The sequence below is a fragment of the Enhydra lutris genome, unplaced genomic scaffold (assembly GCF_002288905.1).
Source record: "Enhydra lutris kenyoni isolate GAN:26980312 unplaced genomic scaffold, ASM228890v2 scaffoldscaffold58, whole genome shotgun sequence".
Taxonomy (NCBI): domain Eukaryota; kingdom Metazoa; phylum Chordata; class Mammalia; order Carnivora; family Mustelidae; genus Enhydra; species Enhydra lutris.
Window position 1 is genome coordinate 2,147,060 of NW_019154142.1, and position 16,232 is coordinate 2,163,291.

Below are 16,232 nucleotides of genomic sequence, written 5' to 3' on the forward strand. Positions count from 1 at the left end.
TTTTCTTTGCTCAATGGTAGAAGAAAACATTGCAAAAAATAATTACTTTTTCTATTTGAATTTTGTATTATTGTCTAAATTTAGTACCTGATACCCACTTAGGGATGATCAGTCTCTTATTTATAAAATAAATAATTTAAATTTTATATTCATCCGTGATTATGTGAAAATCTAATAATGATAACTTATTACAATATTTCCAAGGAATGTTTATAAATACTGCAATATATATTTGACTTACATACATTCTCATCCTGTTTTAAATTGTGACTTTGCTTTTACTGTGGATACTTATATTTTAATAGTTTCAGTCATACATAGGAAACATACCATTGTGTCTGATGCTAATGAAACATTATATAAAGAAGTATATACTAATGAAACATATAAAGAAGTATCTTCCCTCCAGAGGAACCTTGTAATTTAAGACAACATGTGCATATCACACACACACACACACACAGACCCCTGAATTCCCTGAAAAAAGAACGCTTGTTTTACCAAACCAAGAAAGCTCTTTTTTTTTAAATGTTCACACTGCTGCACCAGGACTCATGTGTTAGTCATGTCTACTGTAGTCAGATCTACAACAGTATTTTGAAATCTTGCTGGGGTCCTGATACCATGTACTTGTACTCTTCTACGGGATTCGCAGCCAACCCAAGAGAAGCTTACTACAAATTCAAAGAACAAGGCTATTGTTACCAAGAGAGACTGTGGAAGTCTTCTTTTTTTTTTTTTTTTTTTCCCCTGTAGTAAGGAAACTTTGTAATAATTAGGTTAGAATATGCTTTCTGACTCTGAGGTCTCATTAGAAAATTCCAAGACTTAGTCAGGATATCCCAAGGAACATTTAAGGTTGTATTGACCCTGTGGTCATTGTCCACTCAAAACAGATTCTCAGTGCTACAAAGGAAAATAGCACATTGTTACGATGAGCATTAGACACAATTAGGCCACGTGGTATCTATGAAATTTCCCTTTGGGAAGCAGGATGGATCTATGATTTGGTAGATTTAGACAAACAATATTTTCAAATATATATTTTTGTGAATTTTACCATGTTCTCTCTGTCAGTCAGCTAGAAGGAGGGTTAGCACTCAAGTGTATGACCCTATGTCTGTGTTTACCTCCGTAATGCTCTGGAAGACTCTGGAAAAATCTGGGAGCCCCCTGACGGATTACTGTTGGAAGATTGCATGACTTGAATTTGAATAGTTCTTCAAATCCAGTCCATATTTGACTGAAATATGTATATTTAATCTCTAGATTACTGAGGCAAACATAGCAAGGACAGAAAAGGTAACAAAAGAGGATGACAGTATAAGTATGACAGTGAATCATGTGGTTCAAAGCAAGGAAATGGAGTGTATTTGGTGTTACTGTCCCAGATAGTTTAGCTCAGGACACTTGCTATGGACTGGATTATATCCCTCAAAAATTCATAATTTGAAACTGTAGTCCCCGGTGTGACGGTATTTGGAGGTAGAACTTCTAGGAGGTCATAAAGTTAAGCAAGGTCATAAGAATTGCAGTCCTAATCCGGGAGGATCGGTATCCTTCCAAGAAGAGAGAGAAAGATCTCTCTCTTTACATGTGTATGCACCCAGGAAAGACCATGTGGGCACACAGTAAGGAGATAGCTATCTGCGAGATCACCAGAACCTGACTGCTGGCACCATGATCTCAGACTTTCGGCACCCAGAACTGTGCTACAACAAATTGCTTAAACCACTCAGTCTATGGGATTTTGTTGTGGCATCCCGAGCTAAGACAACACCAGAGTAGTGGACTGGGGAGATTGGAATGTTGAAGCAAAGCCTGTGTCAGGCCCAATGCAGGATCCTAAGACCAGAGGTAGAGCAGAGTTTAGATGAGAACAGGGATCAGAATAAAGACAAGACAGACTGTGTGGGGGACAGAGTCATCAACCAAGGAACGCTGAAACAGGATTTGGCATAGTGGGTAAGAGCTTCGGCTTTGGACTTAACTAGGTTAACTTTTTTCTCCACTTTCTGCAAGTTGCAAGACTTTAAGCAAGTTACTTAACTGCCTCATTCTAATTCCAGTATAATGGAGATAATAATGCTTTTATCACATAGCTACTGTGAGAATTAAATGATTAGTATTTGGCACAGTGTCTAGTACAGGCTAACATCTTCTTGAATTGGTAACTATGTGTAGTAGCCAATGCCAGAGAATTTGAGGTCTAAACTGGTCTACATTCATTTGTTCATACTCCAAATATTTACTCCATACATACTGACAGGCAAGATTATAGGTACGAGAGATGTAGCAGCGAGCAAAATGGACAAAACAAAACAAGCAAACAAAAAACCCTCCACCCTCATGGAACTTATGTCCTAGGGCATTAACGAGTCTAATAGAAAGAACCTGAACTTGAGTCCCCAGCCATGTCCCACATACAAAAAGGTCTTGTTCTGGGCAATTCAAATAGTTCCTGGTAATGGATAAATACATGTAAAAAGAGACAAAGGAAACATAGGGTGCTGAATAGCTTGTCACAGGTATGATAAATATTGCTCATTTCTTTTTAAAAAATGCACGAAGGACCCTTATTAACATGGCATCTTGCAAAAAGCTATTGTCACTCTGATTCTCTAAAAGCTTTTCTTCTCCTTCATCTCTCGCCTCTGGAAAGACAGGCTTTATATAAAGACAGCATTCTTGTCCTAGAAAGAGGTATACCTTGATCTTTCCATTGTCCCGTAATGTTTCATTTGCTTTCCTGAATCTTGTTTCTGGGGAAAAAGGTAAGAAGGAAAACAGATTTTTAAACAATTTGGGAAATTAAAGCTTCACAATGATTCTTTCTGAAAGGGGCCCCTTTGTGTTGCGAGCTCCCCTTCTCAACATTTGTGGAAGTCTGTAGAAGTCAGTTTGGGGAACCTCCTTAGTCTTGGGGTGTATGTGTGACCTCCTTTCTATATTCATCTTTCCCTCTTGATTCAGAAGGCAAGCTAAAATGTGGAGACCTTGACTACATAAATAATTGTAGAGTGGATTTTTGTTTTGTTTAGTGGCCATTTACCATGCTATTTGTTGTTTTTTTCATTCTTTTGTCATTGGGCTGATTGGAAAATGGATTTGGTTACGATTCATAAGCCGTTCCTCAGATCTAAAAAACCCGTTATCCAAGATACTTCTCCACAGTAACAGCGTAGTTAAACAAGTTGTTCCTTTGTTGCTTTGGAAATATACCTTGTTTTCCTTTATTATTTTGAGGCACCCTGAGTTCACGTATGCACAATCCAAAATAAAAATAGCTAAGGGAAGCATTGAGATAAGCTGCCCATCGTTTTATGCCTAAATTAAAGAAAGGGAAAAGTAAGAGTAAATGTTTTTGCAAAACTTCAAAGAATACACAATTGCGGTCAATAAAGAACCACTAGAAACAATGCCGAAAACAAATTGGACTTGGTCCGAAATTCTTTTCATGTTTAAAAAAGTTTAGGATTTCTTTTCTTCTTCCCTTGTAAATGCGTACGTGTACCAGTTTTGCCCACGACAGAAAAGTAATGTTATTTCAGTTATGTCTCCTTTGTTTGGTTTATCACCTGGATCATGGGAAGGTATGATTTTAGAGTTTGTTGCTTTTAATGCACACTTACAAATTAACAGGGCCAAATAAAGATAACCCTTCAAATAGCAAATAAACTCTTACTAAGAGAAATTCCTTTTTTATAACTAGAACACCTCTCCCAGGACTAGGTCCTTTGTTAGTAAGATAAATTCTAGAAATGGATTTCAGAGTAAAGACCTCAGTATTTGCTTTTACTCTTGTGAGACCAATACAGTGCTGACAAAGAGTACTGCACGGTGTCACCATAGTTAGAAATAAAGCACATTTAAGAGTGTTCTTTATTGCTTTTTGAGGGTTGGGTATTGCTGTCCTTAGCCATGCTACCATTTTACAAAACAGCACTAGGATGGTTAGATTCATCTGAGCCCCATCTGAATCTTATAAACACTCTTTAAAAATGTCGAACCTTTAGGAATATTAGAATGATTATAATATACCACCATTATGTCCCCATAGGTTTAAGTCTGAAATACACTGACTCTAAGAGTAAAAGGATGTATTTTTCCATTCCCTTCCTACCTTTATTATTTCCTGTAAATAATAGGAAATTTATTTTTTCCTATATAAATAAGGAAATAGCAACCCCAAGTCAGAAGACTTAGCTACTTCAAGTGTTTTTTGTTTTTTGTTTTTTTTAGATAAGAAATGTAAACACTATTTTGATACACAGACTTGTTTCTTTAGATCTGGATGTTAAAATGTGTAATACCTCCTGTTCAAAACACAGTAAGTTTGCGTTGCAGTTTCCGAGCACAGAAGGTGGGATGGAATAGGAAAATATTACGTTCGAGCCCTGGTGAAGGGATTACTTGTTAGATGCACACAGGTGACTGCAACGAAAATGGGAAATTGCCAAGCCGAAGGCTTAAGAACAGGATTCTCAATCCTGGCCGCACAACAGAATCACCTTGGAGCCACCAGTTCTTGACAGTACCTAGCAATGCAAGTTCAGACCACAGAAAAGAGTTGGTGTGTAGAAATAAGGAGTAGATTTAAAACCCAGAGCTTTTCTCTGCGCTTTAAAAAAAAAAAATCTGTACATATTCAACAATTACCCCTTTCTTTGTTTTGGCGGGAGGCGGGGGTAATGGGTAGACGTTTTATCATTTACCCTGGGTAAGCATTCAGGAAATGCTTTGTTACCAGTGTGACTCCATTTCCAGCCGCAACCCTGCGGAGTTTAGTTGAGTAATGTCTATACCTGAGAGTAGGCGTGCATGTATATATAATGCTCTGGGTGAATGAAAAGCAAAATTAGTTCTTTCAGAAATGTTCTCTTGGTTCTGATTAACGATAAAAATAAAAGCTGTAAGTTTCCACAAATGCTACAAGTGGCTTTTTCTTTCAGTGTACCCATTTATATTTTCAGCAGCATTGGTTCATCTCTCGAAAAAGTCCTTCATTCAAGGACCACCTTGCAACCAGAGATCATTTATGGATAATTTGGTAGATGATAGACATTTGAAATTGCTGTGACAGGTGTTTTCACATTGTTTTTACTGATCTCATAAAAAGCATATTGCCAGAAAAGAGTGTGAAGAACTTAAATTCCTCAGAATGAATTTGAAGCACCCTTTTGAAACGAGAATTGCTATAAAGAAGCATTTTGGAAAGAGATGAAGGTGGGGGGTGGGGGGAAGTCCTTGAGATGAAAATACAGTTCAGTAAAACAAATGTAACTCTTTGATGGGAACTATATGCACCGAACTTTAATTTATTCATCATTGTTATTGTCCTTGAAATTGTTTGCTGCTACCATCCACATGATGGCCCTGGGAAGCCCCGAAGGGAGCAGATGAAAACAACACCATGTTTATTCCTGGTAAACTATTACAATATATTGCAGAATAAGAAATAAGAATTAATAAAGAGACACATAATGAAGGCTGAAGGCTAAAAAATACAGAGAAAGACTCTCTTTTTTGTATAAGATGGCCGGTCAGTGCCAACATTAATCTATAAAACCAGTGGCACCTGTGTTAAGTAATTTATATGGGAATAAAAATTGTTTTATATAACTTTTGCTATGGAAAATAATATTCTGTAAGCTCATTGCATTTTTAATCTTGACTTAAGAGAAGCGCTCCTGTGACAATTTAAAAAAATAAGAGTTCCACTTATCTCTTTGAAAGAGCTCCTTCTCTTCATTCTGTGTCCTTCCCCTCATACCCGCAGGCCCACACCTAACTCCATCCACCCACCCTCTTAGCCAAAGGCGTTGGTGAAATATGGAAGCACTTATGTCATGCTGTTATTTGGTTGGGGTATTCTTTATAAATGCCTCCTGTATTTCAGAGGTGGTTTGAGGAGGTCAGCTAATGCAATTTCACTTTGATTACTTATTTGAATTTTGGATGCAAAGAACCCTGAACCAATTCCCTGAATTTGTCATAATCATAATTTAGTTATCCACAGCTGCTTCATTAGATTTAAGGTCCTTTCAAAAGAATATTGATTATTACAGCTCCTGATTATCTAATAACAATATTCATAAGATGACCTCTTCCTCCAGCTCCATTCCCCTGACTGACTAATAGGTCCTGATTTTAACTATTCTCCTTTTCCAGTCACAGCACCCCACCCTCACCCCCCCACAGAAGTTACCACATCGTAAAGACACAGCGATATAAAGCAAGACTTTCTGTTCTTTCAGATGTTATACATTATTCTCCATAAATCCTTTCTGTCCCCTTTCAGTTTACTGTTACGGTTGCCATCAGAAGTCTGTTATCTTAACGCAAATCCAAGCATGGCATTCCAGAGTCTTACACTCTTCCGTGGCTCCTGTTACCCTTTTGTACTTTCTGTGTAGAGAGAAGTGGTATAAGAAAGCCCTTGGACCCAAGTGTGAAACTTGTTTTTCCAACTCGATGACATAATCAAATGGGAAAATTAATGTTAACACACGCCAACTCAAATAAATTAATATATTTTTAAAAGTAGTTATATTTAACAATGTGTGTTATCACCAAAAGGGAAAATGTGTATATTGTCATATATGAACTTTTCACTCAAAGGATTCATTAAACTGTTTAACAAAGTGTTTGAGAACATCTAGAATATTCCAAGCACTTGTCTAAGCAGCTAGAGATTCAACCGTAAACAAGATAGACATGGTCTTAGCCTTCATGGAGCTTCTACTCTGTTGGCCATCCAGGGAGATAAGGAGGCAGTGACATCACTGTATGACAAGGACTTAGTCTGGAGAGAACAGGATTCTATAGGTTCTAAAGAAAAGACATCTAGAGAGAGAGAGAGAGAGTTGTCAGGGAAATCTTCATGAGGAAAGTGACCTCTAAGCTGAGTTCAAAAAGAAGAGGAGAAATTAGCTGAGCTGATTGTTATAGAGCAAGAACCTGACGTACTCAGGAAATTGAAAGAAGCTCTAGAAGAATGAATGAGCAAGGGTGTAGGAGAGACAGAAGAGACCAGAAAGCAGTCATGCAGGGTCATAGAGGGACACAGGATGAAGGGCGGGTTGTTGCCTTGAGGTACATTGGGTATCAAAGAGAAGTTTTCATTAGGCAGAGCCTGCATTGCCAAAATACCAAGGATGATTTGATTTTGAAATCTATGATCTGGTAGGGAACCTGTAAGTTTAATTAAAAGGTAGCTAAATTTCTTGAGATTCCTTGACTAGTTTTCTAGAAAATTCTTTGACTTAGCTCCTGTTACATATTTATAATTAACTGACTACTGTTTCTGTAGCTCTTTTTCTCAACACATTTTGGATTATATGCTTAAAACATATTTTATTGATGACTTAAAAGTTTTCTATTCTAATTACACACCTTTAATTTCTGGGGTTTTTTTTCAACCAGAAATTGATATAATTAAAAATGTTGTGGTCTGCCAGGAAGGAGTACAAAATAGTAAATGTAACAGGCTATGGCATTACACTTAGAGTCAATTCTGTGAAAGTTTAATTCCCTACGCTTGTCAAAAGTTGTTAAAACATTGCTTGCCTTTTTTGAATATAAAATGTGGGCAGACATGTAATAATATATCAAAAAATGACACTTTGTCAAAGAGGGCTTTCATGGGAGAATGTTCTGAATAAAATGTTTTATTTTACAAAGAACCCGACCTGTTTAACATTCCAAAGCAAACACAAAAGAACACAAAATGCCTGAACTTACTGCTAGTCACAACCGTCAGTTTCATTTTCCCTTTCATACTTTTTTTTATGTTCCAAAAATTGTTCCCCCAAAGAATTATCAGTTTTATTCCATGATAACCCTTATTTGAAGTAAAATAAAAGTAGCTTAGACCCTCCTCAAAATGGATGCCTTTCAGACTTACTAACACTTCTGATAGTATGAAGATGATATGGTTGGCTATGTCTACCGTTAGACTCAGTGTAATTTTATGTGAAGCAACAACTCCCTTATCTATTAGAAACACTTGCTGAGGCTAACTGTAGTTCACTCTTTGGCAGATGAAATACAGAATTAAAATCTCAAACTAGTTTTCAAGGTTTTTTTCCACAGTCATTGGAAAATCTTTTAACCTAGGGAAAGATGGTAGCCAGAAAAGAATGGAAAACAGATGGCATTTAAAGGCCTTAGCAAGATTGACAAAGCAGATGTGCCTGCATGTCTCCCTCTCCTCATTCCTCACACAGTACTTCCCCGTTATGATTAATCTGTGATGGATCCAATGCTTTGGATCTTCTGGGGATTTCCAGAATTAAGATAATGGTGGATAGTTGGAATGTCAAACTGAAAATCAATAGTTAATTGGTTTTGATCACAAACTCATATCATCTTACTGAAATAGGAGGGGTATCTCTGTGTGTCACCCACATCCTTGGCAGAGAACACACTAAGTCTAACTCTCCAGTGGGAATATCATTCATTGTTTAGGGTACCAGGGAGAAGGGCTGAAAGAAATAGAAACAGATGGCAGTTGAGGTAATTGAGATACAGTATAGCTTAAGGCATCCTGGAAGGCCACATAATTGTACTAGTGTGAAAAGAAGAGAAACAGTCTATGTGACTTCATTTCACGTGGAAGCTGAGCCTGCCCAGGATTAAAATCCTCAAGGGTGGGAGGGGATGCAAAAGTTTTGAGCTGATATCAGAGAATGGCAGGAGCAGATTCCACCACTAGGAGGGTTCATTGAAGAGTAGGAGACCCAGACCAGGTTTTAATTAAATACCAGAAAATTCTGTGTAGATTGATATGAGAGAAGACTCATATTGGGAGCACCAGATTTTAAATCCTAATAGCTGAGCCAAATGTGGTGCCTTCGTCTTTTAATTAACTCGCACTATTTTTGCAGGGGAGAGGTTTTTTGCTGTGGTAGCAGGGGTGGTGGTAAGCATCTCACAACTGAAAATGCTTCCTTTGGAGCTCTGAGCTGGTGAGCTGGGACAGTGAGACACACAGCTATGGAGTGCGGTTTTGCATCCGCCCCCATCACCACTAATTACATGGCCCTTGGCAGGTGCCTTAGACTCCCTAGGCCTCACTTTGTTCACCTGTAAAATGGGCCTAATGAAACCAGCTCATGAGGCATTTAGGTCAGTGTTAGCACCTATTTAGTAACTAATAAATGACAGCAATATCATTAATAGACAAATTTGCACAGCTTAGCGCAGCACACCAAGGAGTAGGCTGCTCATGGATGCTCTTCCTCATTGCACCAGGAAACCCACTTCAGTAGTTCTTGTGGGAGGTTAGAATTTCCTCCTATTCTGTAAGCCAGGGAAAACTGGTCCTGCGTTACCAACTGCTCTCTCTGGGTTCCTTAGGTATAAAACTATGTTATGTGTTTAAATAGAAGTTAAGGTCAGAACATTTCCTTGAAAACACATTCTGGTTCCATGATCAGACTGACTCAAAGATTTTTTTCTAACACCAGTTGTTGCACCCTTAGGAATCGTTTGCTAAAAACAGTGGTTCCTCCTAAATGTATTAAAGCCAGAATTAGTTTCTAAAATTTAGATCCCTTTAAAGTTAAAACAGTCATATCCTTGATGATATAAACTTTTATTACCTAAGAGGTTAAAGTACATATCATGTGTAACAAAGGAAATGGCAGTGACATGTCAATATTGGGTTCTACTACATATTAGCCATTCTAGAGACCCTGCAGTCATACCTACCACCAATGGCTCATTATGAGTTACAACTGAAACCAACACAAAATGCAGAGGAACCCTGATTTATCTTAATATTAAAATTTTACAGCACTTTTTGAGCTATTTTATAAATTAATTAATTTCAAAATGGATGAAGCAGTAACATTGAGGTTCAGCTAATTATCTGTAAATTAAATATAAGCATTTAAAATAACCATTTTAATTAAATACAAGACTCAGGCAACTAATCATTAAAAGTGGAATTGGTGACTTGAGATTTATCATTCTGAAACTACTCGCACCACACTTCTAATGAATTCTTTCCTCTACTTAAATGAAAGACAAAATGTATCTCACCAATGTGGCAGATAACCTTTTCTAGGGTCATTGTTGTCAATTTGAAATTGACTCAGAGCAAAAAAAATTTGCTTTGCTACATTCTCTTAGATACAAAACTGTGGTTACTCTTTGATAAACCATTTCCAACATGACATTTATTTTAGTTCTTTAAAAATCTAAGAAAAACCCTAGTAATTGTAATAGTGTTTATTATTGCAAAAAAATGGGAATATTTTGTAAGAAAAAAATTATGCTTTTCATAGAGGAGCCTCAGAGGAAGAAAAATCTGAATAACTTGTGATTTAATTTTTTAAACTAAAATAATTTTTTACAACTTCAAGGATAATGAGGAATAATGCTTTGGATAGCTTCATTTTATATATAGTAACAATATACTTCAAACTTTATATTTGTCAGAATGTAAAAATATATTGCTGTGTTCAGATTTCTCTATGGAATTTGTATATGTTTAAAAAAAAATAACCGTTGGCTAGTTTTTATAGTGCAATGTAACTATCACTTAGCATGAACCATGATGCATGGTTAAGTGCTTAATAAACATTTGTAGGTTGAGTAAATGTATCGATAAGTTTAAAAAGTATCTTTTAAAAGATTCTCTTTTGAAACTGTTTATTGTTATATGATACTTTCTACTTTATTCCAAATAGTGAATAAAGCCAAAGTGCATCTCCTTAGCACTTTGAAGGAGGGATGTTGTTCTGCTCTCCTGCCAAATGCTGCTTTTCTGTGTCCTGGAATTAGTATAGACGTTACAAATCCAAAAGAGAGCAGTGCCCCTGCTGGCTGAGAGAGAGTGATGTAAAGGCAAGTTAGCTTGTTTTGTTCTTTGTGCTAAATACCTGCAATTACTGATTGTCACATTTTTCTTCTGTTGTAAAAACTGAACTAATTGAAGGTACTACCCTTAGGGGATGAGTTCTGCAATGTAACGAATGTTGAGTGCCCTCTTGAGTTTAGCATTTTAATTATTCATAATTATAATGATTTCTGTTTATTTGGGAACTTTAGAAATAATTCTAGCTTCTCAAACAAATTGAGAAGCAGAGTGGTTGAGGCTTTGTTTTCCTCTGTCTCACGTTGAGGTCAGCAGCCTATGAGCACGTGAGAGGTTCTCACAAGCAATGGATCCAGTTTTCTGGCTAATAAGTAGCCACTACTGATGTGTGCCATATCCTGAAAAAAAACCTAATGTACTTTTTTTCTACTAGTTCTCTGGTTTCTCTGGAACTGTTTGGGCAGTGCTGGGATAGTGAGGTGGAGAATGAGATTCAAGTGGAAGAACTAGACGTAACACATAACGTATGTTAATCAGAGAAGAGATACAAGAGATTTGGTAGCCGGCAATTAGCCAAGTGTATACAATTTTAAAGTCTTTTTCTTGAAAAAGATGTGGTGGGTGCGGGGTGCCTGGGTGGTGTAGTTGGTTAAGCATCTGCCATTTGATCTCAACTCAGGTCATGATCTCAGGGGCCTGGGATTGAGCCCCACGTCGGGCTCCACACTCAGTGTGGAGTCTTCCTAGGATTCCCTCTCCTTATCCCTCTGCCCCTCCCCCCACGCTCTCAATTGCTCTCGCTCTCAATTTTTTTTTTTAAAGATTTTACTTATTTATTGACAGAGAGAGCGCACACAAGCATGGGGAGCAACAGAGGGAAAGGGAGAAGTGGGCTCCCCACTGAGCAGGGAGCCTGATGCGGGGCTCAATCCCAAGACCCTGGGATCCTGACCTGAGCTGAAGGCAGATGCTTAGCCAACTGAGTTACCCAGGTGCCTCTCTTGCTCTGTCTCTAAAAGAAATACATAATTTTTTTTTTTTAAGAAAAAAAGCAAAACTTAAAAAAAAAAGTATGTGTGTGTAAAAGATGAATATTCTGGCCATTTGGGACCAGAATAATCTTTATATCTACTATTAAATATATATTAGTGATAATGATATATTGGGACTGGGTCTTGCAATCTATTTAGATGTCATATATACTTTTAATAATAGCCTGAGGAAAAAAACAATGAAATATTACTTAAAAAAAAGTTTGGCGTTGCAAACCTGTTTCATTGCAATCTGTTTAATTTCCTCATCTTCTTCTTTCTTTCTTTTTTAATCTAATACAACACTCTAGTTTCAGAGCCAAACATGTACTCTGCAGCTAGAGAATTACTCAGGTCTCCTAGTGTTCTATATTCAACTTAGGAAAAAGCAGTAAGTGCTTAATATATTCAAGTAGTAGGAAAGAAAGGTAAAAATGATTTGTATGGATAATCATCATACAGCTCTAAAAGACAGTCTGGAGATACACAATGTGGGCATCTTTAAGGAGAGTACATTTAACCTCTGTCACCTAAAAACTTCAATCACAGAAACAAGGTTCTGCTGCAGGAACATTATCTGAAAGTGCATGTGGGCAGTCCCCAACTTACAAGTCCATCTCTACTCCAAGGGAATTAACAGTTACATATTCCAGGGTTAGGCTCAAATGTAAGCTCTGCTGTTCATCTGCAAATTGTTTAATAAAGGCCCTGGAAGCACCCTTTAAAGAAGAAAGAAGGAAATCTGATCATCCAAAATATACTTCTTCCCATAACATATTTTTACCCACTGCTAGTGAGGGACAGCAACAACAACAAAAAAATTAAATTAAAAATAAAAAATAAAAGACTAACTGGAAAATCACTTTTTCTCCATCTCTACCCCCAGGTGCTAACAACCAAGGAACAAGTGAAAAGGACCGGAAGCAGGTGAGAGGAGGCCATGGAACATCCACCAAGCAGATAATCATCGCGGGATCCTTGCGAAGTGTCTGAATGTAGGTATGTGTCCCGAGGACTAACATGCTCTCGGTGATGGAACTTTCGGTCCTCCCACCCCATGGGTTACACATCTGCCATCTCATCGGCCTTTGGAAAAGCACTACTTGGCATGACATGGCACCATTCATGCAGATACACCGCCTTTCAGAAACCCCCGGTGGCTCTTCCATGAGAGGTCCTTCCTCCTTTCTGGGCTTCTCAAACGTTCTAAAAAATGTTTTTAAAGTGCCTCCTGTTCTCCAGTCTCAGTGATCCCATGGAGAAACCTTCCCCCTGACACCAAGCCTTATATCCCTAACACAGAGCGTCTCTGTCCTTGCTGTCTCGGCTATCTGAAATAACTTTCCCAAATCCTCCTTCCTGGTTTTAGTTCTGCTTTTCCTCTAAGACCTAAGTCAAGTTCCACCTACATCAAAAAAAGCGTGCCTGCCAATTTTCCATCCCAGTTATGTCCTTCCTTCGAACCCGCCATAGAACTTGTAGTTATACTGCGCTCTGACGTTTGACATCTTGTGTTGTGTATGACTTTGTCTCTCCTTATGCATGTGCCCTGCATCCTCGGTGTAACTATTTCTGGAAAGGTGGGAACTGTTGAATTTTTTATACCAGAATCCAGGGTGAGGAGTAGTGGGCATGTAATGAGCTGCTCTGCCAGCAAGGGGACAAAGCAAAGCAAGATGGTGAGAACACAGATCCGCAGCGAGACTGCCTGAGCCTGAGCTTGAGCTCCCACTCAGCCAGCTAGTAACTGGCCGTGGCAAGGTTCTTCAGAAAACTTTCTGTGCCTCAATTTCCTTATCTCTAAAATGGGAATAATTAATACATCCATCCCTTGGAGTTATGGTAAAGTTTAAACCAGTTATATAAAAAGTGCTTTGAATAGTCTAATATGTATTCAACGCTCAAAATTGTTACCGAGTAATTACTGTGCATACATGTAATAGTCCATCTCAATTAAGGTTTTCAATGATGTCATAAGGTAGATTGCATTATTCCCATTCTAAAAGGAGGAAATCTATGGCTCTGAGAGGTCTGGTCATTGCCTAAAATCACAAGAAGAGGCAGAATGAGAGCCAACTTGTCTGACCTTAAACGCTGCGTTGTTTCGCACTACACATTGCCTCATACACGACTTACTGTTGCTAACGATGCAATGTATAGCTTAAACAAAATTATGCTAAGATTTCACCAGCCTTGACCTTGAAAAATCTTTTCAATGTGCCATGTTTTAGTTGCCTATAAATACTTTTCTTATGGGCTAATCCAAATGTGGTGGAATTGTAATTACCTTTTTTTAGGTTGTCTGTCTGGTTTGACTCAGAGGCTAAAATTCAACTCAACAAATATTTCTGTTCCCAGGCACTCAAGGAGAAAGATAGAGAAAATACCAAAGGGATAGTTTTGCCCTAGGGTATTTTATAATCTAGGTGACTCAAGTCATGGAAACAAAGCAAAACACCTCACACATTTTTAAACTTTTCTTTCCTAGGTCCCTTTGAGATTGGCTCTTCCATGCTCCTTTCCTCACCCCATGTCATAATATGGTTTGGACACAGTACCACTGCCTGTAGTAATAACACTTTGGGGTTTGGCTGAATGTGCCATTCAGAAGTAAACTCTAATATGTATAAGCTTTTAAATCATTTTATTCTATTTGAAATTATTTGGGAGAATTTTCAAAAAATCCTGTTAAACTTGGCATACTAGCCCCTCCTGGAGTATCTTTATTTTCTAGGAAATCAAGTCTGGTTCTTGTCACTGCCAAAATTCCTTGGCTGCTGCTACTTCTTTGTGCATCTGTAGTACTTAGCACTGTGCTAGGATATAGTAGATGACTGATAAATCCTTGGTTCAATGAAGTGTTGCCATCCTAGTGATACAGTAATATACTCAGCTCTCCTGGCCCACCACTGGTTTAGAAAGTAACTTCAAAGATCCTCTGTAGACCTAAAGGAGCTAGCTTTAGGTGAAGACTCAACAAGAAGGGATTGGAAGGACTAACATTTTTGAGCACTTGCCTTATTCTAGAATTTTTACTTTACATATACCATTTCATTTAACCATCAAAGTAACTCTATGAATTAGGTATTGTTATCCCCCATTTACTGACAAGGAAGCTAAAATTCAGGGTCTAACCAATATATGTAAAAATCACACAACTAGTGAAAAGAATTTCCCACGTTAAGTCCAATCCAAAGACCAACAAATGTTGAAGTGTGATGGGGGTGAATTGAGCCCAAGTTCAGTGTCAGGACGGCGGTACTCGATTTGGACACTAGCTTCAAGTGACTCAGGCACATCAGATAACTTCTTCATGCCTGTTTCCTCGTCTCATGTCACTTTATCATGAAGATCAAAACATTTGGTTTGTAAAATAGCCTTGAAATTATCATTGATGCTATAAACATAAGCTCTAGTTAATGCGTCTGGTAAAAATAGACACTGAGAGAGTTTAGAAGCCCCCCGAGTGGTTTGATTGATATGCCAGGCAGCGAAAGAAAGCAAAGGCCAAAAACAAGCAAATGGCCTGCCTTTGTAGGGATTTTGGAGGCAGAGCTAGGAAAGACTGCTCTAGTACTAATGCCAGCTCAGTGCTCTCAGTCATCAGTCACGAAGTGGCGGTTACCCATATCATATGTCACATCGTGTTTTAAAATGTAAGTATAATGGCCACAATTACTAGACTGAATAGAGGGTAAAAGGACTGAATAGAGGATAAAACAGTGGAAACGAGGACGATTGCATCAGGAGCTGTATACCTTGCGTAAAGAACGGTTGTTGTTAGGCTGCTCATCTGAAGGATTAAGAGTAATGCTGTCCTGCGGGGGCCTGGGTGGCTCGGTAAGTTAAGCGTCTGCCTTCAGCTCAGGTCCTGATCCCAGAGTCCTGGGATCCAGCCCCACATCAGGCTCCCTGTAAGGCGGGAGACTGCTTCTCGCTCTCCTCCCCACTTGTGCTCTCTCTCTCTCTTGCTATCTCTGTCACTATCTGTCTCTCTCTCTCTCTCAAATAAATAAATAAATAAAATCTTTAAAAAAAAAAAACAAAAAAACAAAAAACATAGTAATGCTGTCCTTAAACATTGGTTCTCAAAGTACATGTGTGTATGGAACACCCCAGGGGCCTTAGTGGGAACCAGCCTGCTGCTTCTTGAAGCGATCCGTCCAAAAGTTGTTCAGAGCAACTCAGTACACTTCAGGTTGTGGCTGATGTCTGGTTTTGACCTTGTAAACATTGAGGGAAGTGATGTGTTTGGTGAGTTTAAAGTATGTGCTTCAGTTAAGTTACTATGCTGGCAGAAACATCTTTGTCTTATGAACTGTAAAGTGCTTTCTATTCTTGAGCATTTAATTGCATGTCTTCTGAGTTTAGATAAG

At 38.2% G+C, this 16,232-nt stretch overlaps 1 protein-coding gene across 1 annotated transcript in view; it reads left to right on the forward strand.

The window, feature by feature from the left end:
- The window catches only part of LOC111158330 (heparan sulfate-glucosamine 3-sulfotransferase 5), a 161,586-nt gene that overhangs the window by 45,780 nt on the left and 99,574 nt on the right, over window positions 1–16,232 (forward strand). Inside the window, exon 3 of the mRNA XM_022520307.1 lies at window positions 12,743–12,855. The gene's annotated coding sequence lies outside the window, so the exon portion shown is untranslated. The remainder of the gene's footprint in view (window positions 1–12,742; window positions 12,856–16,232) is intronic.